This window comes from Nicotiana tabacum, chromosome 10 (assembly GCF_000715075.1).
Source record: "Nicotiana tabacum cultivar K326 chromosome 10, ASM71507v2, whole genome shotgun sequence".
Classification (NCBI taxonomy): domain Eukaryota; kingdom Viridiplantae; phylum Streptophyta; class Magnoliopsida; order Solanales; family Solanaceae; genus Nicotiana; species Nicotiana tabacum.
Genome location: NC_134089.1, coordinates 97551325 through 97578172, shown reverse-complemented (window position 1 = coordinate 97578172; position 26848 = coordinate 97551325). Strand labels below are relative to the sequence as shown.

At 40.1% G+C, this 26848-nt stretch overlaps 1 long non-coding RNA gene across 2 annotated transcripts; it reads right to left on the bottom strand.

Annotated features, from left to right (window-relative positions):
- Nucleotides 1–1872: 1872 nt before the first annotated feature.
- Nucleotides 1873–25519, bottom strand: LOC107829355 (uncharacterized). Of its 2 annotated transcripts, XR_012695656.1 has the most exons (4): nt 24802–25519; nt 8008–8071; nt 6725–7927; nt 1873–2118 (listed from the first exon to the last, which is right to left on the bottom strand). It is a non-coding gene; the product is annotated as an uncharacterized LOC107829355 (long non-coding RNA). The 2 variants fall into 2 exon arrangements; XR_001657894.2 differs by lacking the exon at nt 1873–2118 and having other exon boundaries at nt 6372–7927; nt 24802–25518.
- Between the last annotated feature and the right edge of the window lie 1329 nt (nt 25520–26848).

The following is a 26848-nucleotide window of genomic DNA, read 5'->3' as shown; positions in this document are numbered from 1 at the left end:
CGACCATGGCAGCACTCCATCTCTTCTAAATGATCCTAGTTTTAAACTCATTTGAGTTCATTCAGGTTATACTGAGTTTTCTATAACTTGTGGAACCGTCAACGCTCTTGTTTTGATGGGCTTAATTCTGAGGCCTTACCTATTCTTGTCATCTTCTCACTCACCTTTTCTTATCCTTACTCCTATCTACCTAAAACCTTGTCGTTCTACCATACTTTAGCTTGCGACCTACACATATCTATTTATACTACTCACAATCTTCCTTTAAATTGCTATGTCACGACCCTAACTCAAACCTGTCGTGATGGTGCCTATCAATAAACTAGGCTAGCCAACTCTCATAATACTACCATAATTCATTAAAAACTATTCCAAAAGACATCATGTTTAACAGAATTTCATAAGAGAAAACACGAGTTGAACTCAAAATTTGAAATGAGGAAAATAAAGCCCCAAACATCGGAGTATCACTGAGTGATGAGCAACTACTACAAACTGTTCGAAAAATAGCAAGACTAATATAGTATGAGAATAACCAAAATACACTAAAGGGAAGATAAAGAAGGAGAAAAGCAGGAGTGTGATCGCCAGGCAGCTACCTCGCTATCTCCGATGATCTGCTACTAAGTAAAATCAACAACCTCTACCGTGGCCAAAGATGCATGGATCTGAACACAAGGTGCAAGGGGATAACGTGAGTACAACAACTCAGTAAGTAACAAGTCCAAACTATGGACTGATAGGTAGTGACGAACTTAAGCTCAACAGGTAACAGAAACAAATTGTGTAGGAAAAGTAGGCATGCCATCAATTCAAGTATACAGCTCAAACAGTAAAATAAAACATAGATCTGAACAATGTGAAATATAAAGCTCAGCTAAACTCTACATGCCAATGCACAAAATGTATGAAATTCACTGTGTGCTCCCACTCTCAAGTGATCAACCACTCGGTACTGCATATGGCCATCCGGTCCAGGGAAATCCATCCCGAAACATATACGACACTGACTGCAAGTCAACCAGTACCGAGGAAGAAGGGTAATCCAAACTTGAGGAGAAATCCATCTCCAGGTATATATATATATATACACACCACTCGGTACCGCATATGGCCAGTCGGCCCAGGGAAATCTATCCCGGAACATACTCAATGTTGACTATAAGTCACTCGGTACCGAGGAAAAGGTAATCCAACCCTGTGGAGAAATTCATCTCCAGATATCAATACTTCGGACAAATCCATGTCCAGGGAAATCAATCCCTCAATAATATCATCTGCGCTCACTGGGGGTGTGCAATGCGGAGGGGCTCCGACAGCCTAAAAGCTATCATAATCATCAATATAACTGTTACGGCGTGCAGCCCGATCCCATAAATATCCTCATAATCAGGCTCCCGGCCTCACTCAGTCATTACTCTCCAGTCTCACACACGGGCTCACAATGCCATGAAAACTAGCCCGGAACAATTATATGATGTGCCAATAAATAACAAATGAGACTGAGACATGATATGAAATGCATGATTAAGACTGAGTGCAGAATATTAATGAAACTAGTGAGATGATAGCAATAAATGGCCAATAGGGGTCCCAACAGTATCGTTGCGAAGCCCTAACATGATATCTAGCATGATTTTTAGCTCATTTACTTAATCACATGATGGGAAAATAGATATCAGCAAGAAAGAGTCACTAAACGGTGTCATGGGATGAACCAGGTCCCGATTCTCACGGTGCACACCTGCACACCCGTCACTTGGAATGTGCGTCACCCTATGTCACGACCCAATTTTCCCTCCGTTGGGTTTCGTGATGGCACCTAGTCTTAGGGACTAAGTAAGCCTAACATTTACTGAATATCAACCATAATAAAGAAAGTCTAACAGTTTCAACATAGAAATCTTTATGAAATTTACATCTTCCCAAAATCGGCGGTACAAGTCATAAGCTCTACAGAGTTTCGCTACAATTTCTAAACACAACTGTATGGGAATAAGTACAACTGTGCGAATACGAAATATGAAGGTGACCCCGAAGCCTGCGAACGCAGCATCAGGTTTATCTTTAGTCTCCTTGACAAGAATCTGCTCAGCTACTAACGATCAAAACCTTGATCTGCACAAAAAATATGCAGAAGTGTAGTATGAGCACAACACAGCGGTGCTAGTAAGTATCAAGACTAACCTCGGTAGAGTAGTGACGAGGGACATCCAAGACACCCACTGGTCTAATAAGCAGAACAAGTATAAGTATAGAAACAACCGAACATGATATTTATATAAAGACTAAGCGACATTGCTAACAATACAGTAACTACAATAAGGAAAGAAAATAACAAGTAACAGTGGAACACCATAATAAAGCACATAAAAGTGAATGGAAATACAACCCAAATTAAAAATCACAAATATAGTAAGGACAAATCATAACTCAGCAAGTACGACAGTTTTCACATTAGGTCATAGCCAACAACTTCAATCAATTAGTCGAATCCTTTAGTTGATAAAAACATTTCGGAAATATATTTCCTTCAAGTAAATATTTTTCCAAAATTCTCAAAAAATTAATACCTTTCGAATATAACCCTTTCAAATAAATATCCTTCGAATATAAGTCAAGCTGTGACACCTCATCTCATAATCATACAATACGGGTCTTAATACCTGAAACCTAACACTTAGCATCTTGTGCCCTCATCACAACTCATAATCATACTAACAACTCACATGCCTAAAAGAGTCATTCTCACATGGAAGGCAAATAAATAAGGGTGTGTGTCTATACTCAGCAATATCAAGGAGACTCCTATCCGATAAGGGTGCTTAGCCACGTGTATGCTCGTGCAAGTGTCCTAACATAGTTCATACCAGCTAGTAAGAATAAGGACAAGAACGGACAGCACATACAATGTTTACACAGGGATAGGACCAATGAAAGCAACAACTCAGAACACAGTGATAATGACAGCGGATCTCCCAGGATACTGTCTCGTAGTCCCAAACATAAATGTGCAGGGGGATCTCTCGGAATACCATTCCGTAGTCCCGAAGTAAATGTTCAGAGCAGGGGAGTCTCCCGGAATACCGTTCCTTCGTCCCAAAGTAAATATGCAAGACATGAGATCTCCCGGGATACCATCCCATAGTCCCAAATATAAATGTTCAGGAGGATCTCCCGGAATACCGTTCCGTAGTCCCAAAGTAAATATGCAAAACAGGGGATCTCTCGGGATACCGTCCCGTAGTACCAAATGTAAATGTGCAGGGGGATCTCCCGGAATACCATTCCGTAGTCCCAAAGTAAATATGCAGCGCAACCAAAGAGATAACAATTACAGCACCGCAGAAAACCCGTACATCACCACAACACGTACAACAACAACAATGACAATAATACAAGGTACGACAATTAAATCAACTCAAGAACTGTAAATCACGAAGAAACGGTAGAACCAGCTCACAGGAATAACCACAGAAAAGAATGTTGGCATAAAGGGAACAGTTCAACAAAGGGAAAACTAACATGTAGCAACGATCCCACAATATACAAGTCAATAATAAGGAAAATCAACACGAGTCAAGTAGTCCCAAATAAAGGCAAGTCAACAAAGATATAGGTTATCTAACTCCTTTTAAGGTTGGACAATTATGAGGATATTCGATAATTCAATTATGGAAAGATTATCTTAGCTTTCACTTAAGACTAAACAATTTCAGGAGGGGTAATGATACATTCTCAATAAGACAAGCAGCCATGAAAGGATAGCATGACAATTGGAGAGGCGAAATTCTTCATTTAAATCAAATACAACTCAATTAGGCAATAAGAATGATTCATGAAGCAATTAATTCCAATTAAGCATGTAGAGGGGAAACTAGTAATAGAAAACTCAGTCAAATCAAAAATAACTTCATGCATAGTGAATATTAGGACCTAAGAACCCTAAAGTCCAATTTCCCACAAATAATTCTGAGTACGCACTCATCACCTCGCGTACACGAACTACAATCAACATAGAAGACTCAAATCCTAAGGGGAAGTCCCCGACATAAGGTTAGGAAATATACTTACCTCAAAGACGACAAACTGAAACTCTACAATGCACTTCTCGAGTGAAAAGACCTCCGGACGGCTCAAAACTAATCAAATTAACTTCAAAGCACAAATAAATCACATAAGAAATTATTTTGGATCATAGAGTCTTAGTCTTTAACAAAATCTAAAAGCCGGTCCAAAAGTTGACCCTGGGACTCATACCTCGGAACCCGACAAATTTTACAAAATCCGAATACCTGTTCCCATATGAGTTCAACCATACAAAAATTATCAAATTCCGATACTATTTCGTCCCTCAAATCATGAATTTTTATTTTGAAAATATTCTTCAAAAACCAACATTTTTCTCAACTCAAAACACAAATTAAATGATGAAATTCATCAAATATGTTAGATTCTAGGTGAAGAACATTTACCCAATCGATTTGCTTTAAAAACCCCAAAAGAAGCTCCCAAATCCGTAGTTTAAAACTCAAAATATGAAGAAATGGCCAAACCCTTGACTTATATGATTATGCCAGGACTTCCGCATCTGCGGTCAAGAAATCGCATATGCGGGACCGCATTTGCGAGAGAGAGTCCGCACATGTGAACTCAGTTTACCCAGCCAGGGACTGCATCTGCGGATATATAGCCGTATCAGCGACACTGCAAAAGCGAAAAGGTAATCGCAGGAGAGAGATTTCTCCGCAGGTGCGATAGTTGGACTGCAGAAGTGGCCTTCGCATCTGTGTGCCAGCCTCCGCAGAAGCTCCCAAGCAATCATGACCGCAGAAGCGGCCAAGCTCATGCAAAAGCAGAGCCACACCTGCGCTCCAAGGTCACAGGTGCGAAAACACCAGAAATCAGACATGCTCAAAACCATGCAAAACATCCGAAGCTCGTCTGAATCACACCTGAGGCCTGCAGGACCCCGTCTAAGCACACAAACAAGTTCTATAACCTAACACGGACTCGCTCGAGGTCACAAATCACATCAAATAATACCGAAAATGTAAATCACACCATGAATCGAGCTTATGAACTTTCAAATCTTCCAACTTCTAGAACTCGCGCCGAAACCTATCAAATCAACCCAGAATGACACCAAACTTTGCAGACAAGTCCAAAATGACATACAGAGCTACTACAACTCTCAAAATCGCATTCCGACCCCAATATCACAATAGTCAACCATGGGTCGAACTTCTCCATTTTCCAAACTTCAACTTTTCCAACTTTTACTATTTTGCCTCAACTTACTATACGGACTTCCAAATCCAAATACGAATGCGCGCCTAAGTCCAAAATCACCATACGAAGCTGTTGAGACCATCCAAAACCCATTTTGGGGCCGTTTACTCAAAAGTCAATTCCAGTTAAATTCTCACCGCTTAAGCGTCCAAAACTAGATTCCTGCTCCCAATTCGACTCTGAATCATCCCGTAACTGAATTCAACCCTGCAAGCAAGTCGATAAACATAATATGAAGCTATTCAAGACATTTCATCACCGAATGGAGCTTAATTTCTCAAAACGACCGGCCGGGTCGTTACATCCTCCCCCTCTTAAAACAACGTTCGTCCTCGAACGTGCCATGATTCGCTGAATCCACACTTCTAATATACACCCGCGGGTGATACTACGTCGCACCAATCCACATAAACCTGACGACACCACCTCGACTATAATTTTGCCTTTCTACCAACATCGATATGCCTTATAGCATAAATTCTTATCTTCTATTCACTTCCAAAAGACCCGATTTGAAAATGATATTCGGTATCAGTCTCAACCAGCTGTATCAACCCATTCCTACACCTAATAGAGTACAACCACACAACATGACATATCACACATAGGCCCACAATAAGAGTTTTAATCATAATATCCGCCCGAAATCAAATTCCAGCACCGACCATAAGCTTTATATTCAATAGGAACCTGTTTCAAACCTTCACAACACTGACGATGATTCAAGAACCACGAAAACCTCATAACTAACAACCAAATCAACAAGCCACAACTAACACCACTTGGTACACACCCCACAAAGCTAAAATTTAAGAAGCACAAAATGAAAATGACTGGATATGTAAAGAGAAACACACAAGAGAACTACCAAACAAGCCCGACAGGCAAAACTCTCTATCAGTAAAAATTCTACAAATCAACACAAGGAAAAGTCAAAATATATGAACAAATCTCAAGAATCTCATCCTGATATAATTATCCACCACGGCATGTACCCCGTCTCAACACGTCAAATCACATGAAATTACGAGGGTCTCACCCTTAATTCTGAATCACAAGTAGGATACACATCAAACCAGTTGGAAACTCTCACTAGATCAACTACATCATAATTTACAACAAGTGCTAGCTCCCACACTAGTGGAGTATAAAAAAAATCATAGCTCGTAGCAAAAAATACTCATAAATCACATCAAGTCTACCGAAATGGATAACAGAAATGTATTACTAGTCTCATAACTCTCAACAATGATTAGAAATAACGATAGACACGACTATCACTCATAGAACCTCCCAACATGGTAACACATAAATAGAGTGCAAATCATGAAACACACCCATAAGTGGAGCAACAAATAGGGGAACTCACCCCGATAGGTAGAACTGTAATGAACTACGGCTGGTCCTCCTATATAACGAACCAAAATAATACCTGAATGACATCATCTGGCATAGCGGTCTTAAGCCTACTATATGAAACACAGCAACAGGACGTGCCTCACCCTCTTGGGCGCCCTCTACTCGCATGAATACCTCATTGTGACGCATTTGTCAGAAGTTTGGGACAATATATCACCATATGGCTAGTATCTCCATACTCAAAGTAACCTCGATGCTGATGTGGCTATAGGAATTGTGCGGTATAGGTACTTTAAGACCCATGAACACCTGAATTATAGTGCGAAGTTTGAAGCACAAATTGAACTGGCTGACCCACGAAACCTCTACCATGCCGCACCTTGCCTCCAAAATAAGAACCAACAGATCTCTCTGGTCTACGAGGCCTCCTCACCTCCCCGCACTCTCTCTCCTGATCTCGCATGTCCTCCATTCTCGGTCCCACATGCCCTCTAACCGACGAGCGATCCCTACCACCTGTTGAAACAAAATACCTGACTCCAACTCCCGAGTCATGTTGAGTTGAATATCATGCCTGAGCCCCCCCCCCCTCCCAAATGAATCTACAGACTCGCTCTCTAATAGTAGCGACCAAGGCAGGTGCATGTCTGGCCAAATTACTGAATCTGGTGACATACTCTAACATTGACTTAGTGCTCTAGCGCAGCTGCTCAAACTCCACGTGCCATGCGTCCCGAAGGGACTGAGGTGCAAACTCTCTCAAGAACATCTCTAAAAACTGACCCCATGTAAGTGAAGCTGTATCGGCTGGGCTACCCAACACATATGCCCGCCACCACTGATAAGTTGCTCCCTGAAGCCGGTACGTAGTAAAAGCAACTCCACTCGCCTCAACAATACCCATAGTGCGAAGAATGCGATGGCACTCCTCTATGAAACCTCGTGCGCTCTCTGAAGCCAAACCACTGAATGTAGGAGGGTCATATTCCTTGAACCTTGCAAATCTAAATTTCCCTCCCTCAGATGTTGCTGCCCTGACTATGGGCTAAACTAGAACCATAGGCCGTGTCGCCATGACACCTGGAACCTGACCAACGGGAACTCGCTGCTCTGGAGTGCGGCCAGCAGGAGTCTGAGTCCCTCCCTCTGTCTGTGAAGTAGCTGGTGCAACTGGAATCAACCTCGCCTAAGCCAATGTACCAAACATGCTCATAAGCTCATAACCGGCGGTACAACTCATAAGCTCTAAGAGTGTCGCTACAACTTCTAAACACAACTGTATGGAAATAAGTACAACAGTGTGAATACGAAATAGGAAGGTGACTCTGAAGCCTACGAACGCAACAACAGGTTTACCTTGAGTCTCCTCGGCAAGAATCCACTCAGCTACTAACGATCAATACCTGGATCTGCATAAAAACTATGCAGAAGTGTAGTATGAGCACATCAAAGTGGTGTCCAGTAAGTATCAAGACTAATCTCGGTGGAGTAGTGATGAGTAAAAGTCAAGAAATCCACTGGTCTAATAAGCAAAACAAGTATAAGTATGGAAACAACCGAATATGATATCTATATAAAGACTAGGAGATATTGCTAACAATAAAATAACTATAATAAGGAAAGAAAACAACAAGTAACATCAGAACACCATAATAAAGCGCATAAAAGTGAACAGAAATACAACACAAATTCAAAATCACAAATACAGTAAGGACAAATCATAACTCAGCAACTACGACAGTTTTCACATTAGGTCATAACCAACAAACTTCAATCAATTAGTCAAATCCTTCAGTTGATAAAACCATTTCAAAATATACTTCCTTCACATAAATATTTTTCCAAAATAGTTCTCTAAAAATGAATACCTTTGGAATATAACCTTTTCAAATAAATATCCTTCGAATATAAGTCACCCTGTAACACCTTATCTCATAATCAGAGAATACGGGTCTCAGTACCTGAACCCTAACACTTGGCATCATGTGCTCTCACACACCTCATACTCATACTGACAACTCACGTGCCTAAAAGAGTCATTCTCACATGGAAGGCAAATAAACAAGGGTGTGCGTCTATACTCAGCAATATCAAGGAGCCTCATATCCGATAAGGGTGCTTAGCCACGTGTATGCTCATGCAAGTGTCCTAACATAGTTCATACCAACTAGTAAGTATAAGGACAAGAACAGACATCACATATAATGTTTACACAGGGATAGGATCAATGAAAGCAACAGCTCAAAACACAGTGATAATGATAGGGGATCTCCTAGAATACTGTCCCATAGTCCCAAACATAAATGTGCAAGGGGATCTCCCGGAAAACCGTTCTGTAGTCCCGAAGTAAATATTCAGAACAAGGGAGTCTCTCAGAATACTGTTCTGTAGTCCCAAAGTAAATATGTAGAACATGGGATCTCCCGGGAAACCATCCCATAGTCCCAAATATAAATGTACAGGGGGATCTCCCGGAATACCGTTCTATAGTCCCAAAGTAAATATGCAGAGCAGGGGGATCTCTTGGAATACCGTTCCGTAGTCCCAATGTAAATATGCAGAACATGGGATCTCCCTGGATACCGTCCCGTAGTCCCAAACGTAAATGTGTAGGGGGATCTCCCGAAATACCGTTCTGTAGTCCCAAAGTAAATATGCAGCGCAACCAAAGAGATAACAATTACCGCATGATAGAAAACTCGTACATCACCACAACACGTACAACAACAACAATGACAATAATACAAGGTACAACAAGTAAATCAACTCAAGAACTGTAAATCACAAAGAAACGGAAGAACCAGCTCACAAGGAATAACCACAAAAACGAATGTTGGCATAAAGGGAACAGTTCAACAAAGGGAAAACTAACATGTAGCAACGATCCAACAATATACAAGTCAATAACAAGGAAAATCAACACAAGTCAAGTAGTCCCAAATAAAGGCAAGTCAATAAAGATATAAGTTATCTAACTCCTTTTAAGGTTGGACACTTACGAGGATATTCGATAATTCAATTAAGGAAAGATGATCTTAGCTTTCACTTAAGACTAAACAATTTCAGGAGGGGTAATGATACATTCTCAATAAGACAAGCAGCCATAAAAGGATAGCATGACAATAGGAGAGGCAAAATTCTTCAGTTAAATCAAAAACAAGTCAATTAGGCAATAAGAGTGCTTCATGAAGCAATTAATCCAATTAAGCATGTAGAGGGGAAACTATTAAATAGGAAACTCAATCATATCAAGAATAACTTAATACATAGTGAATATAAGGACCTAAAAACCCTAAAGTCCAATTTTCCACAAATAATTCTGAGTACGTACTCGTCACCTCGCGTATACGAACTACAATCAACATAGAAGACTCAAATCCTAAGGGGAAGTCCCCACACAAGGTTAGGAAATATACTTACCTCAAAGATGACAAACCGATACTCTACAATGCACTTCTCGGGTGAAAAGATCTCCGGACGGCTCAAATCTAACCAAATTAACTTCAAAGCACAAATAAGACACATAAGAAACTATTCCGGATCATAGACTCTCAGTCTTTAACAAAATCTAAAAATTGGTCCAAAAGTCGACCCCGGGGATCGCACCTCGGAACCAGACAAATTTTATAAAATCCGAATACCCATTCCCATATGAGTTCAACCATACAAAAATTATCAAAATTCGATACTATTTCATCCCTCAAATCATGAATTTTTATTTTGAAAATTTTCTTCAAAAAACCAACATTTTTCTCAACTTAAAACACAAATTAAATGATGAAATTTATGAAATATGTTAGAATCTAGGTGAAGAACACTTACCCAATCGATTTGATTAAAAACCCCACAAAAGAAGCTCCTAAATCTGAAGTTTAAAACTCAAAATATGAAGAAATGGCCAAACCCTTGACTTATATGATTCTGCCAAGACTTCCGCATCTGCGGGACCGCATTTGCGAGAGAGAGTCCGCATCTATGAACTCAGTTTACCAAGCCAGGGACTGCATCTGCGGAAATACAGCCGCATCAGCGACACCGTAGAAGTGAAAGGGAAATCGCAGGAGAGAGATTTCTTTGCAGGTGCGATAGCTGGACTGCAGAAGCGGCCTTCACACCTACGTGCCAGCCTCCGCAAAAGCTCCCAAGCCTTCATGATCGCAGAAGCGGTCAGGCTCACGCAAAAGTGGAGCAGCACCTGCGCTCCAAGGTCGCAGGTGCGAAAACACTAGAAATCAGACATGCTCAAAACCATGCAAAATATTCGAAGCTCGTCTGAATCACACCCCAGGCCTGCGGGACCCCGTCTAAGCACACAAACAAGTTCTATAACCTAACACGGACTGGCTCGAGGTCTCAAATCACATCAAACAACACCAGAAATGTAAATCACGCTATGAATCGAGCTTATGAATTTCCAAATCTTCCAACTTCTAGAACTCGCGTCGAAACCTATCAAATCAACCCAGAATGATGCCAAACTTTGCAGACAAGTCCAAAATTACATACAGAGCTGCTCCAACTCTCGAAATCACATTCCGACCGTGATATCACAAAAGTCAACCATGGGTCAAACTTCTCCATTTTCCAAACTTCAACTTTTCCAACTTTCGCTGTTTTGCCTCTACTTACTCTACGATCTCTAAATCCAAATATGGACGCGTTCCTAAGTCCAAAATCACCACACGAAGCTGTTGAGACCATCCAAAACCCATTCCTGGGTTGTTTACTCAAAAGTCCAATTCCGGTCAAATTCTTACCGCTTAAGCGTCCAAACCTAGATTCCTTCTCCCAATTCGACTCTGAATCATCCTGTAACTAAATTCAACCCTGCACGCAAGTCGATACACATAATATGAAGATGTTCAAGACCTTTCACCGCTGAATGGATCTTAATTTCTCAAAATGACCAGCCGGGTCGTTACACCCCAATACTAATCACATAACACATAGTTCAGGGTTTCGAACCCTCAGAACCAAGTTTGAAAGCGTTACTTACCTCAAACCATGCAACTCCTACTCTGAATGATTTTGCCTCTCAAATCAGCCTCTGAATGCCTCGAATATAGCAACAAACAATTCGATATAAGCAACATGAGCCAGAGGAATCAATCCTATAAGAAAATACTAAACTTTAGGTCAAAAGTCAACTCAAAAGTCGGGACCCGGGCTCACATCTCAAAGTTTGACCAAAGTTTCAAAATTCGACAACCTATGAGATTACGAGACCAACCATACTTTCACTCAAATCCGACTTCGAATCGGCTTTCAATTCTCAAAAATTTATTTTGATAAAATCTCCACATTTTTTCCTAAATTTTCATCTCAAAGCACTAATCAAAGGATGAAATCAATGATATATTCATATATATTAGCCAAATCCGAGTTAGAATCACTTACCCTAATGAAGTTCTTGAAAAACCCACGAACAATCGCCTCACACCGAGCTCCCAAAGTCCAAGATGTGAAATAAAACCCTAAGCCTCGCTTATGTAGTGCTCTCTGAACCTTTACTGTGCGGTCTGAATAATTTCATTACGGGCGCACTCTGCCAGCACTGTAGTCTCATAATCCTGCTACGGTCGCAGTCCTGAGTCCTCCTCCTTTTGTGGTCCGCATAAATCCACTGCAGCCGCACACTCCTCACTGCGGTCCACAACATTTTGCTGCGTCCGCATTTCACCTCTACGGTCCGCACCATATTTGTGCGGTCCGCACTCCTAAGAGCAGAGATCAATACTTAGAGTGTCGAACCTATCAAATCACAGCCTATTGACTCCAAATTCCACATACAAGCCAACAATGACACCATTAATCTATTCCAACTTACCGGAAATCTCATCCGGCCCCGATATCATATTTCCACTTCCAACCAAAATCGCCAAAATTCCAACTTTTGCCAATTCAAGTCTAAACCTACTATAGACCTTCAAATCACATTTTGAACGCGCTCCTAAGTCCAAAATCACCTGCCAGAGTTAACAGAGCCATCAAAAATCAAATATGAGATCGTTTATAAATAAGTCAACATTCGGTCAACTTTTTCAACTTAACCCTTCCTGTAAGAAACTAAGTGTCTCAATTTACTCCAAAACCACTTCGAACCCAAACCAACTAACCCGGTAAGACAAAATTCAGCTGAAGAACACAAAAGAAGCAATAAATGGGGAAACGGGGCTTTAACTCTCGAAATGACCAGCCGAGTCGTTACATGTTAGCGCCATAGATTTCCTTTCGTGCCTTCTCAGTTGTCTTTAAATGTAAGAAATTACTTTTCCTGGTCATTGTACCACTTTTTGCATGAATACTTAGGTTATCTTAGTACCCTCACATACTGTAATTCCATGCAACCCATATGATCTCGAATATTACTTTTGATTTTTCCTTCCCGTTCATTAGTAACAATAGGTTCCACTTATTATAGAGTGCATATGATGTTGTAGTGAGATTATTATTACAAGACCATTATTTCTTTAGGTCACTATACTTAAGTTGAAGCCTTCTTCCTTATTTCCTCAACTAGTCTTTTGTTGTAATACTTAGTGGAGACCCTCTGACTCTTGTAAAGCTGTGAGCTTATTACATTGTATACCCGACGGAATTTTTGATGTTCTTACTCGCCTATAAATATCCTTAGTTACATACCCCCTTGACCCTATGCTCGTAGGGTTACTTCTGAACTCAAATTTTGATTGTCTCCTTAGTGGCACTCTCTCTTATTTTCGTAAAACTTAAACGATACCTTTAACTACCCCAACTCCTATTTGAAAATTTTTCAAGCATTGAGATCTCGTATCTGGGAGATTGAATTCCCTATGCTGGGGTTCATTATGTTTATCTTGCATGATCTATTGATTTATCTATGGCCTCTTGTCTAGCCATAACTAGGCTCTTCCTGAATCAACTACTGACTACTCGTTGGTCCATTCTCATATCTATATTTTGTATAACCTCTCTTGAGGTATGTTTTTTCCTCTTAACTTACCTCTCGCGCTGGATCCTTATATATCAAGTGTCCATTCGCACTTATTTACCTAATAACATCCATTCGCACTTATTTACCTAATTTTGATTAATTAAATCACTATGTTAATAATTCAAAATTAGTGTTACCATTTAGAAATAAAGTATTTTATAAATAATTGATTACAATAATTGATGATTATAATTTTTACTACATTTTATTAAAAATAATTAAGTTTATTTAAATTACCATGGTCGTTGATCAAATGATCCAACGGTCCAGATCATTCCCTCCAACTTTAACCTAAAGACTATTTGGTTTCATTCCATAACTCTAATTTATTTGTCACTAATTCATGCCGCCCCATTTCCCTTTTCTATCTCATTTTCTCTCAAGCTTCAAACCATCGGTCCCAGAACACCTTGCACCAAATCGTGCAAGGTTATGAATCATGACCCCAAATCATTCCCTATGTCTTCTGACTTCGGAAATCTCGATGTTATCTTTCTACACCAATTTTGTATCGATGAACAATTTAATACGCTAGAAATTAGACTCGTAGACCATAAATTTGATAGGTGGATAACTACATAATTCGTATTATATTAAGAGAAAAGCTCTGATACATTTGACCTAATTTTCAGCACATTTACGAATGTAACTTTTGATGACCATTGCCAACTTTTGTTCCAAAGCTCGCTTGACTTTAAAACTCAACATAAGACTATCGTACGACTATAATAACTCATAACATAACCTCCTTATCATGTTAAGAACACTAGTCTCACCCCAAAAATACATGTTATAATATTTCCAATTTGCCGACTTCCGACGAAACTTAATTTTATCAATTTGTTTAGCTTCTACGCCTTCAATCCCTCTTGATACTTGTTATTATTGATCTTAAATATTTATAACCTCTAAGGTAACATAATTAACTTACTTTATATACTTCCAAATATTATCTCATTTCTGATCTTACATCAATTGACTTACGACGCAATCCCACGTACGAAAATACGGGGTGTAACAACTAGGTATTACAATAAGGTTTTTTTCTTCAACTGGAAAAATGGTATATTCTTTTTTCTCTACCCCTAAGCAATATATATTATAGTGTGCAATGACAAATCCACATTGATCGAAGTAAAATCACTTCGTCGGAAAATTATACTAAATAATTATTAGTATTATACTGATTCTACTATATAATAAGAGAGAGTTAGAAGACATCTGGATGAAATGTCTACTTAGGATTTAGGGGGCATTAATGTCTTTTTTCTTTAAATGTGCTTCCTCCTGGAAGTACCCTCAGCTATCTTGTTTGAACTCCAATATTTTAAGCCAACAAATGATTTGAACGACCTATAAAAAGGGTTCTACGACCTGTAGAAATTCATTAAACATGGTGGTTCAGTTCATTCTTTGATTGCTCTACTCCCCCAAACAAACCCTTTTGCGATGTCAGGTGGGCATGTGAAGACCCACAAGTTCATCCCAATTTATAGCACATGGCATACGTCACCTCTGACAAATAACATAGCTTGCTTTTTAGAGGAGTCTTCAACCACATGCTTTCACTCTTTTTCATCATAAATTTTTTAGAGTAAAATATTTGACATTAAAATTAACAAAATATTCAATAAAATTTACAAAATCAGGAAATATAAGCCACATAACAGGCAAATCGGATATATTTTCTAACTGTGTGATTCACTTTAAAATATAATTATATAAATTTGGAAGTGTTTGGAGATAGATATACCATTTAAAACTATTTAAAAAAGTTTACCTTAATTTGTTATTTAATATTAAAAATAAGAATAAGCAGAATATTAACTATTGTAAACAAGTAACTACATATATTCTATACTACAAATTATTTGCATAAGACTAATCCTTAAATATTACTATGCCATTTAAATTTATATGCCAAATCTTTAAGTATTTGTATGGATGTCAAACCAATTGAATCTTCATAATAAGTTTTAAATGTCAATTAAAAACTTTGTAACGACCCGACCAGTCGTTTTAAGAATTAATGCCCCGATCTTCTATTAACTACTATTCCCGTGTTTATTTCTGTATATGTGAGTTGTCGGGAGAATTCGTTTGGAGTTTTGAAGTATTTTGGGATATTTAGTCCCTCAATGAGAGCTTTAAAATTTGGACCGTAGTCAAAGTAGTGTGATCATGGCCTCTAAATGGAATTCAATAGGTTCTGTTAGCTCCATTGGGTGATTTTAGGCTTAGGGGCATGTTCGAATTGTGTTTTGGAGGTTCGTAGCTTATTTAGGCTTGAAATGCTGAAAGTTGAATTTTTGAAGTTTCCAGTTTGATGGCGAGATTTTGATATAGGGATCAGAATGGAATTCCGGAAAGTCGAGTAGGTCCCTGGTGTCATTTGGGATGTGTGTGCAAAACTTCAGGTCACTCAGGCAAGGTTTGGTAGACTTTTTGATCGAAAGCGAAATTTGGAAGTTTTGAAACCCTTAGGCTTGAATCCAAGAGTGTTTTGATGATTTGATGTTGTTTTAAGTGTTTTGAAGATTGGTATAAGTTTGAATAGTGGTATATGACTTGTCCGTATTTTTCGTTAAGGCCCCGGGGGCCTCGGGATGATGTCGGAAGGTTGTCGGAAGAATTGGGAGTTTGTTTGAGCAGCTTCAGCTGCTGAACTTCTGTCATAACCGCACCTGCGAATTGGAGACCGTAGGTGCGTGATTGCAGAAGTGTGGGAGAAGCTGCAAATGCGGCCATGAGCTAGAAGACCAGAAGTCACAGGTGCGAGAGGTTGAGCACACCTGCGAGACCGCAGGTACGGTAAGTGAAGCGTAGGTGCAACCCCAGTGCAATTAGTGGTTTCCACAAATGCGCACCTAGGACCACAGGTGCGAGTCCGCAAGTGCGGAAACCCTGGGACAAAACCTATATAAAGGTCCCTTCGTGATTTCAGCTCATCTTTCACCATTTTCACCAGGGATTGAAGCTTTTGGGAGGTTTTTGAGAGAGAATCCAAGGGAAATTTGAGGAGGTAAAGTTTTTGGAACCAAAACTCATTTATATGGTATTATTCTATTGATTTGGCAAGAAATTTATGGAAAATGAGGGTTAAAACTGGGGGTTTTGGGTTTGAAATTGGAGACTCGATTTAGGGATTTGAGGGGTTGTTTGTGGTCCAATTTTGATGTATTTGGTATGTGTGAACTCGTGAGAGTGTAAGGATTCTAGTTTTGCGAATTTTATCTGATTCCAAGACATGGGCCCGGGGTACTTTTTGGGTAATTTTCTTAATTTCGCGTGTTAGCTTCGAATTCATTAGTTAATTAGTTACTTGAAGTTATATTTACATTATGCAATTACTTTGAATAGATTATTTGGAGTCGGGTACTTGTGGTAAGAATGTGGTTTCGAGTTGATTGAGCTAGTTCGATGTAAGTGGCTTGCTTAACCTTGTGTGGGGGAACTCCCCTTAGGATTTGGTATTTTTGTTATATGACTACCGTGTACATGAGGTGACGAGTGCGTACATGTGCTAATTGTTGAAAATCCATTTTCAATAAGCTAATTCCTATGTTTTCTTGTAATTTAGAAAATACTTGTACTTGAAGCCTCTTGTTTAGATTAGGAAAAGCATGCCTACGTGACTTAATTGCCTTACCTGCTCTAATTGCCTACTTGTACTCTGTGCAACATGTTAGAGTAGAAATTCCTATCTAATTCTTTAATAGAACTGTTTATTTTTCTGAGATGATTGTGTGTTTACTTTGGGACTACGGGACGATATCTCGAGAGATCCCCTGACTTGTTTACTTTGGGACTACGGATTGGTATTCCGGTAAATCCCCTTGCTCATTTATGATTGGGACTGCGGGACAGCACCCGGTAGATTCCCCGTACTGGATATTTACTTTGGGACTATGGATTGGTATTCTGGGAGTTTTCCTTGCACATTAATGATTTGGACTACGGGGCGATATCCCGAGATATCCTCTAGACATTTACGTTTGGGACTATGGGATGGTATCCCGGGAGATCCTCTGTTGCTATTTCTGTATACTGAGTTAGATTCTTTCTGTGTTTTCATTCATTATAGACTGTTAGCACTTTAATTATATTGTCGTATTTTACACCATTTTACCTTGTTTTTCATCTATAATCAGTAGGGCCCTGACCTTCCTCGTCACTACTCGACCGAGATTAGGCTTGACACTTACTGAGTAACGTTGTGGTGTACTCATGCCCTTTCCTGCATATGTTTTCGTGTGCAGATCCAAGTTCTTCGGCGTCATACCATCAGTGAGGCGAGGTGATCTTCAGAGACTACGAGGTATATATGCGGCGTTCGCAGACCGAGGAGTCCCTCTCTATTCTTCCCTCTAGCTAGCTTTAACTCTCCTGTATTTACTTTTGTTTAGAAATTCTGGAGTTAGAACACTTGTAGTTATTCAACAACTTGTGATTTCATGAGATTCCGAGTTTTGGGAGGTGTTTCAGTTTGAGAGTTTATATTTGTATATGCCGAGCAGCATTTTAAATGTTTCATTTATGTTTTATCCACAGTTTTTGGTTAGTTTTATCTTTCATTTACTTTTTCTGCAAATTGTTAGACTTTCCTAGTCGTAGAGACTAGGTGCCATCACGACAGTTCACGGAGGGCGAAATCGGTTCGTGACAAGTTGGTATCAGAGTTCTAGGTTTATAGGAGTCATGAATTACAAGCTGGTTTATTAGAGTCTCACGGATCGGTATAGAGATGTCTGTGCTTATCTACGAGAGGCTATGTAAAGAAAAATTCCACTTCATTTGATTTCCTTGTCGTACGAGATTTTGGTATCACAATTCTAAACTTTTTTCTTTTATTCTCTCACAGATGGTGAGGACACGTACTAACGGAGATGACCAGGCACCTGCACCCTCTACTAGAACCATCATAGGTTGGGGCTGGGGTAGAGGCTGAGGACACCCACGTAGTGCAGCCAGAGCACTCGCACGAGCTGCCACCAAGGAGCCACCAGCAGCTCCAGCCAGAGTCCAAGCACCTGATACACCTACTGATACTATTATTCCAGCTCTTCAGGATACTCTTGCACAGTTCGTGAGCATGTACACCACTCTAGCTCATGCAGAGTTGATTCTCCTTACTGTAGCCACATCCTAGGCCGGGGGAGGAGAACAGACTCCCATGTCGTACTCTTGAGCAACAGGTCCAGGTTGATCAGATTCCATAGGTTATACCGGTACCTCCTGTAGCTGCAGTTCAGCCCGAGGACAAGGCAGCGGCTTCATAGGATGAGCAGCAGAGGCTTGAGAGATTCAAGAAGTACAAGCCTCCTATATTCAGTGGTTTAGCATCAGATGATGCCTTGGGATTTCTGGAGGAGTGTTACCGTATCCTCCTTACTATGGGTATATCAGGATAGAGTGGGGTTTCTTTCACTGCCTTCTAACTTCGAAGAGTAGCCTACCAGTGGTGGTTTACTTTTGAGTTGGATAGTCCAGCTGAGGCAGCATCCCTTACTTGGACTCATTTTTCAGATATGTTCTTGAGAGAGTTTGTCCCTCAGAGCCTCAGGGATGTATGGCGCGTAGAGTTTGAGCATTTGTGCCAGGGCACTATGACTGTTTCGGAGTATGCTGTCCGTTTCACTGACTTGGCTAGGCATGCACCAACCTTGGTTTCTAGAGTTCGTGAGAGGGTTTGTCGGTATATTGAGGGGCTCATTCCCAACACCACGTCTAGCATGGCTCGTAAGTTAGAGATGGATATTTCTTATCAGCAGGTGGTGAGCATTGCTAAGAGAGTAGAGGATATGCATTCTCTGGGATAGAGAGGAGAGGGAGGCCAAGAGGTCTCGAGAGTCGGGCCATTATTCTAGTTTCCGTGTTCCAGCTGCAGTTTGTCATGGTAGGGGTTATATGAGACCCTGTTCATTCAGCTCGTCCAGCAGCCAGTGGTATTCCACCTCCTCCTATACCTTAGGAGCCTTACTATGCACCTCCAATATCAAGTGCACCTCCTGCACGGGGTGTTTTTAGTAGTTAGTCTAGCAAACCTGGCCCGAGCCAGTCACAGCCACCGCGCCCTTCTAGAGCTTGTTTTGAGTGTGGCGACACATGCTATATGGTTAGGGATTTCTCCAGACTTAGGAGAGGTGCACCTCCACAGACTCCTCAACCACAGCGTGCCTCGTAGAGTTCCTAGGCTATGGTTCAAGCACCAGTTGCTACCCCACCTGCTCATCCAGCTAGAGGTGGAGGTCAAGGAGGTAAAGGTCGCCCTAGAGGGGGAGGCCATGCCATATATTATGCCCTTCCTGCCCGTACTGAGGCTGTTGCCTCTGATTCTGTCATTACATGTATTGTCCTGGTTTATCATAGAGACGCATCAGTTCTATTCGATCCAGGCTCCACTTATTCTTATGTGTCTTCTTATTTTGCCCCCTATTTGGTCGTATCTCAAGATTCTTTGAGTTCCCCTATTTATATTTCTACTTTTGTAGGGGATTCTCTTGTTGTGAACCGCGTTATTGGTCATGTTTGGTTGCTCTTAGTGGTTTTGAGACCAGAGCCGATTTATTATTGCTCAACATGGTAGATTTCGATGTTATCTTGGGCATGGACTGGTTTTCGCCCCATTATGATATTCTTGATTATCATGCCAAAACCTTGATGTTGGCTATGCCAGGTGTACTGCGAGTAGAGTGGAGGGGTACTTTAGATCACACTTCCAGTAGAGTTATTTCTTTCCTTAAAGCTCAATAAATGGTTGCGAAGGGGTGTGAAGCTTATCTAGCCTATGTGAGAGATGTTAGTGTTGATACCCCTACAGTTGATTCAGTCCCAGTAGTACGGGACTTCCCTAATGTGCTTCCAACTTACCTTCGGGGCATGCCGTCCGATAGAGATATTGATTATGGCATTGATTTCTTGCCGGGCACTCAGCCCATTTCTATTTCTCTGTACTGTATGGCTTCTCTTGAGTTGAAGGAGTTGAAGGATCAGTTGTAGGAATTTCTTGATAAGGATTTTATTCAGCCCAGTGTATCACCTTGGGGTGCTCCTGTCTTGTTTGTGAAGAAAAAGGATGGTTCTATGCGTATATGCATTGATTATCGCCAGTTGAACAAAGTTACAGTAAAGAACCGGTACCCTTTTGCCTCGTATTGATGATTTGTTTGACCACCTACAGGGTGCACGAGTGTTTTCTAAGATTGACTTGCGTTCAGGTTACCATCAATTGAAGATTCGGGAGCAGCCATCCCAAAGACTACTTTTAGGACTCGGTATGGTCATTACGAGCTTCTTGTTATGTCATTTGGGCTGACCAATTCCCCAACAGCCTTCATTCATTTGATGCATAGTGTGTTATGTCCATATATTGACTCGTTCGTCATTGTCTTTATTGATGATATTCTGGTATACTCTCGGAGTCGGGAAGATCATGAGCAGCACCTAAGGACAGTGCTTTAGACTTTGAGGGAAAAGAAGTTATATGCAAAGTTCTCGAAATGTGAGTTTTGATTGGAATCTGTGGCATTCTTGGGTCACGTGGTATCGAGTGAGGGTATACAGGTAGATTCAAAGAAAGTGGAAGCAGTGCAGAGTTGGCCTAGACCATCCTCAGCTACAGAGATCCATAGTTTTCTTGGCTTGGCGGGTTATTATCGTTGATTTGTTGAGGGGTTTTCATCTATTGCAACACCTATGACCAGGCTGACCCAGAGGGTGCTCCGTTCTAGTGGACAGAAGAGTATAAGGGGAGCTTCCAGAAGCTCAAGATGGATTTGACTACAATCCCAGTATTGATATTGCCTACAGGTTCGGGGTCTTAAACTATCTATTGTAATGCCTCGAGGATTGGCCTTGGAGCGGTATTGATGCAGGACGATAGGGGGATTGCCTATGCATCCAGACAGTTGAAGGTATATGAGAAGAATTATCCTATCCATGATCTCGATTAGCTGCTATTGTTCACGTCTTAAAGTTCTAGCGTCATTATTTGTACGTCGTTCCTTGTGAGATCTATACTGATCACCAGAGTTTGCAGCATCTGTTCAAGCAGAAGGATCTTAATTTGCGCCATAGGAGATGGTTAGAGCTGCTGAAGGACTATGATATCACTATCTTGTATCATCCGGGCAAGGCCAATGTGGTGGTCGATGCTTTAAGTCGTCGGGCGGATAGTTTGGGGAGTTTGGATTATCTACCAGCAGCGGAGAGGCCCATGGCGATGGATGTTCAGGCCTTAGCTAGCCAGTTTATGAGATTTGATATTTTGGATCCTTGTCGGGTTCTAGCTTGCATGATCTCTCGGTCTTCCTTATTTGATTATATTAGAGAGCGTCAGTATGATGACCTTCATTTGCTCGTCCTCAAGGACAAGGTTCTGCACGGTGATGCCAGTGATGTAACTATTGGTGATGAAGAGGTATTGAGGATGCAGGGTCTGGTATGTGTACCCAATGTTGATAGGCTTCGGGAGTTGATTCTAGAGGAGGCCCATAGTTCGCGGTATTCCATCCATGCGAGTGTCGCGATGATGTACCAGGATTTGTGGAAGCACTATTGGTAGAGGCAGGTGAAGAAAGATATAGTTTAGTTTGTAGCTTGGTGCCTTAATTGTTAGTAGGTAAAGTATGAGCACCAAAGACCGGGTGGGTTGCTTCAGCAGATAGAGATTCCGGAGTGGAAGTGGGAGGGAATCACCATGGACTTCGTAGTTGGACTCCCTCGAACTTTGAGGAAGTTCGATGCCATTTGGGTGTTGGTGGATCGACTGACCAAGTCCGCGCACTTCATTCCTATGTGTACTACCTATTCTTCAGAGCGGTTGGCAGAGATTTATATCTGGGAGATTTTTTGTCTGCATGGTATTCCAGTTTTTATCATTTCAAACAGAATACTCAGTTCATCACGGTTCTAGAGGGTCGTACAATATGAGTTGGGTACTCGGATGGAGTTGAGCATAGCATTTCACCCCCAGACGGACGGACATTCCGACGCACTATTAAGATTCTTGAGGATATGCTTCGTTCATGTGTGATGAAGTTTGGAGGTTCTTGGGATCAGTTCTTGCCACTGGCAGAGTTTGCCTACAACAACAGTTATCAGTGCAGCATTCAGATGGCATCGTATGAGACTTTGTATAGTAGGCGGTGTAGATCCTCGGTGGGTTGGTTTGATCCGGGTGAGGCTAGATTATTGGGCACATACTGGGTTCAAGACGTCGTGGAGAAGGTTAAGATAATTCAGGATAGATGCCATACAGCCCATTCCAGACATAAGAGTTATGCGGATCGGAAGGTTCGTGATGTTTCCTATATGGTTGGAGAGCGGGTCTTGCTTTGGGTTTTGCCTATGAAGGACTAGCTCGAACCTGCAAATCCCCAACAGAGTCGTCAGAGCTGTCACACCCTTTTTTTTAAAAAAAAACTCACTAACCCTCTTAAAAATAATAGAAAGGATTTGTAAATCTCAAAAGGGTTTTTAACTAAAAAAAGTGACAAAATTGTGTTCAAAAGGAAATAAGTCAGAGTCGCCACCTGACTTTAATTTCGGTGTGTCAGGTCATCATTTTTTTTAAAACCTTAATTTTTCCTTTAAAACACTTTAGACTCCAAAATTATGTCTACACCAGAGATTCGGGTAAGGGGGTTCATTTGACTCGGGGAGAAGGTATTAGGCACTCCCCAAGTCCTCCAACTAGTACGGTTGCACACTTGATCTAGTCGACTTTCAGAATATTTGAATTGAGGTAAAACAAACACAGAAAAATAAACACACAAAACGGCTCGAGATCGTCCCCACCTAATAAAAGAAAAATAAAATAAAAACAAAATACTACAAGCTCTACTTTTGGCCTCCAAATACAAGTACTACGGGGCACTCCCCGGATAAAAATATATACAAATCCTTTGGGGCATTCCACGGATAAATTTAACTAAGGGAACGACCTCTCACCTCGAAACTAACAAAAATCCTAAGGCTTGCCTAACCAAGTGTTGACGGCGTAGCATGCTCCTAGTGAATAAAATGAGAATAAGTAAATAAGAGAAAAACTAAAATAAATTCGACTCGGGGTCATGTTTTTTTAACGTATCATTTTCATGTATTTAGACCAAGCCCAATTCCTAAATATGTAAGCAAATCAACACTAATGGGCCAAGTCTTTTTCCCAACTCCCACGTCCCAAATCATTCATTCAACAAAAAATTCATGCATAACTAGTAGGCGCCGAACAACTACAAATGAAGAAATAGAGGAAAAACTAATAAATAAAATAAGGAGAATGGATCCAAGTATGATAAGAGTTGTATTACACTAGTGTACCCCTCTTTGTGCCTTACCCCCTTCTAATTTGAAGATAGATAAAGTGCAACACATTAAAATGCATATCATAGATTTCCAGACAGAATAAACAATTATCTTATAGCTGAAGCAATTTCCTCATTTAGAACCTTGGCAGTACGTATCACTCAAATTTCTACCCAAATTATGCAATTCGCAAAACGATGCAAATATTTTAAGCGACCACAAAGAGAATTTACTAAGAGAATACCTACTTAAAAAGTGAGCTAGCAGAGTTTCAATACAGTGGAAAGCTGATCAACACAAAATAACAACAAATAAACTTGTATCCTAATTAAATGTTGTCGAATTTTAAGAACCAAAGCAGCAGCACCCAAGCACAAGGAATCAAGTCCATTTAGACTGTATCATGACACCTCTAGACACTATCTTTTGCATAAAACTAACGATGCTAAAATAGTTAAAAATTAGCATGACTTAAAAATTATTTTAACACCCAAAGAACCTCATCTAGATCGCTTTAGGCAAGAAGTTGCAGTATAACATAGAAAGATTGAGCAGAACCAACAGCGAGAATAATTTTAAAGGAATTCCAGTACTTATTTCATGCCGAAACCGACAAAAATCAGCAAAACACTCATGACGATCATAAGGAATGTGTCATTAATTAGATATTCATTCAAACATCCATACTACTAATTCGTTTCACTCAAACATATCAGAACCAATATAAAATCCTCATGATTCATGAGGAAATCGCATCACATGCTAATTCCAACCAAACAAACTTGCAAAAAATTTCTAAACTAATAAAATCCGGATTACTATCAGATTACTATCAATACCATAACAAGTTTAGAGGGAGTAAAGAGATGAACCTGAAGTTGAATTTTTCTTTGATAATAGAAGTGAGGTCGACTACAGAGCTTTGACTCCAAAATCCCAGCAAACAAATAACAGAAATTCAAACTAGGAACTGCGAACCAATAGCAAGACTCGGACGGCGCAGGAAAACCCGATCTCGACGACAAACTAAACAATCTTCAAACTTCCAACGAATTCTATTGTTGAAGCAGAAAATCCGAAATAAAAAGAATCTAAAATATTTTTGTGTTTTTTTTGTAAATAGAAATAAAACTAAAAAACTAAACTCAAACCATATATATATATATATATATATATATATATATATATATATATATATATATATATATATATTAATTTTCTGAAGTTATCGGACTAAACTTTGAATCAGAAATTGAAGAGTCAACAAATCCCTCAAAACCTAGCTCTCCTTTTTCCTCTCTTTTTTTTCTGTCCAGATCTTCTCTCAAAATTCTGTCCTCAAATCCCCCTTGGTTTGGAAATAAGCCCCAAATATTCTCTATTGTCACAGTTTGTTGAGATTTTGATGATGTGGATGTGAGAGATGAGGGGAAGGGGAACCATACACACGTGGAACTGGCCGGATTCTAGAATTTTTGGTGGGTTTTGGGCGGGCAAAGGTGGAGGAGAAAGGGAGCGCCGTTTGGAGTTGAGTCTTTAGGGTTAGGATTAGCAAATGGCAAGGTTTTATGTGGTTGGGGAATTAATTGTGGGCTCTTGGATTAGAGTGGAATATAAGGCTGAGATTTAAAATGGCTGAGCGCGGGTCAGGCGGGTCAAAGGGGATTGGGCTCAATTGCATGGGGAGGGGATTGGGTTGCCCAGATTTGGGCCTATAAATATCCGAAATTGGGCCTCAATTTGGGGTAAAATTGCCTTTTAAAAGTGGCCTTTTAATGCTACAAGGCTAAAAATTAATTTCCTTTCTAAAATAATTTATTATAAAATTGTGAAATCACTCTTAATTAATTAAAACCAACTATACTATGACATGAAGCTATTTATTTTTCAAAGATCATATTAAAATAAGAATAAAAATACGTTAAAGGTATGGTAAAATTAAAATAATACCACTATAAAAATATTTTAACCTAAACTAAATAGAAATAGGATAAAATATGAAACTATTTTTGTATTTTTTTTTTAATTTTTGCCTTAAAATTAGAATTTAAATTAATAATAAAGTAAAATCCTATAGAAATAAACTCAAATAAATATCCTAAAAATACTAGGACTATTAAAAGTAATTCTAATGTGCGGGTCAAAAATTACATGTCTACTGCTGCCCCTCTTTAACGTGAAACATGAAGTGTTTTCAGACAAAAAATAACAAGACATGTTTTTTGACCCGACCCTTATTTAGAGAGACAAAAACTAAAAGAAAAGAGAATGTGACTGAGCCCTGGTATCTGAGCTGCCTACATATCATTGGCTATAAAGGAATCAGGCTACGTGTAGTTCGGAGTGAGAAGAGTGTTGGAGTATACCGAGGTGGAGAGACGAGTGAAGTGTCGTCGAGGTTCCGGTCCGCGGTTCCTGCCATTACATCAAAAATAAAAGGAAAATTACAGCAAAAGTAAAAGAAAAATACAAGATCCTATCTACTTCTTGTCTTGAATCTTCCTTGAATCTCTACTTGATCCTTCAACATGAAACTGAAAAATAGACCATGTTCTTCAAGTGGGCTCCTGATGCTTCTTGAATTTGCGAATTGAAAGTAACTCTGAAATGAATTCCCTTGTTCTCCAAGTGGGCGTCTGATTGCCAAAACTTGAACTGTATTCCCTTGTTCTCAAGGTGAGCGCCTGATTGCCAAAATTTGAACTGTATTCCCTCGTTCTCCAGGTGGAAGCCTGATTGCCAACATTTGAATTATATTCCCTTGTTCTCCAGGTGGGCGCCTGACTGCCAAAACTTGAACTGTATTCCCTTGTTCTCCAGGTGGGTGTCTGATTGCCAAAAACTTATATTGTATTCCCTTGTTCTCCAAGTTGGCGCCTGATTGCCAAAAACTCGAATAGTATTCCCTTGTTCTCCATG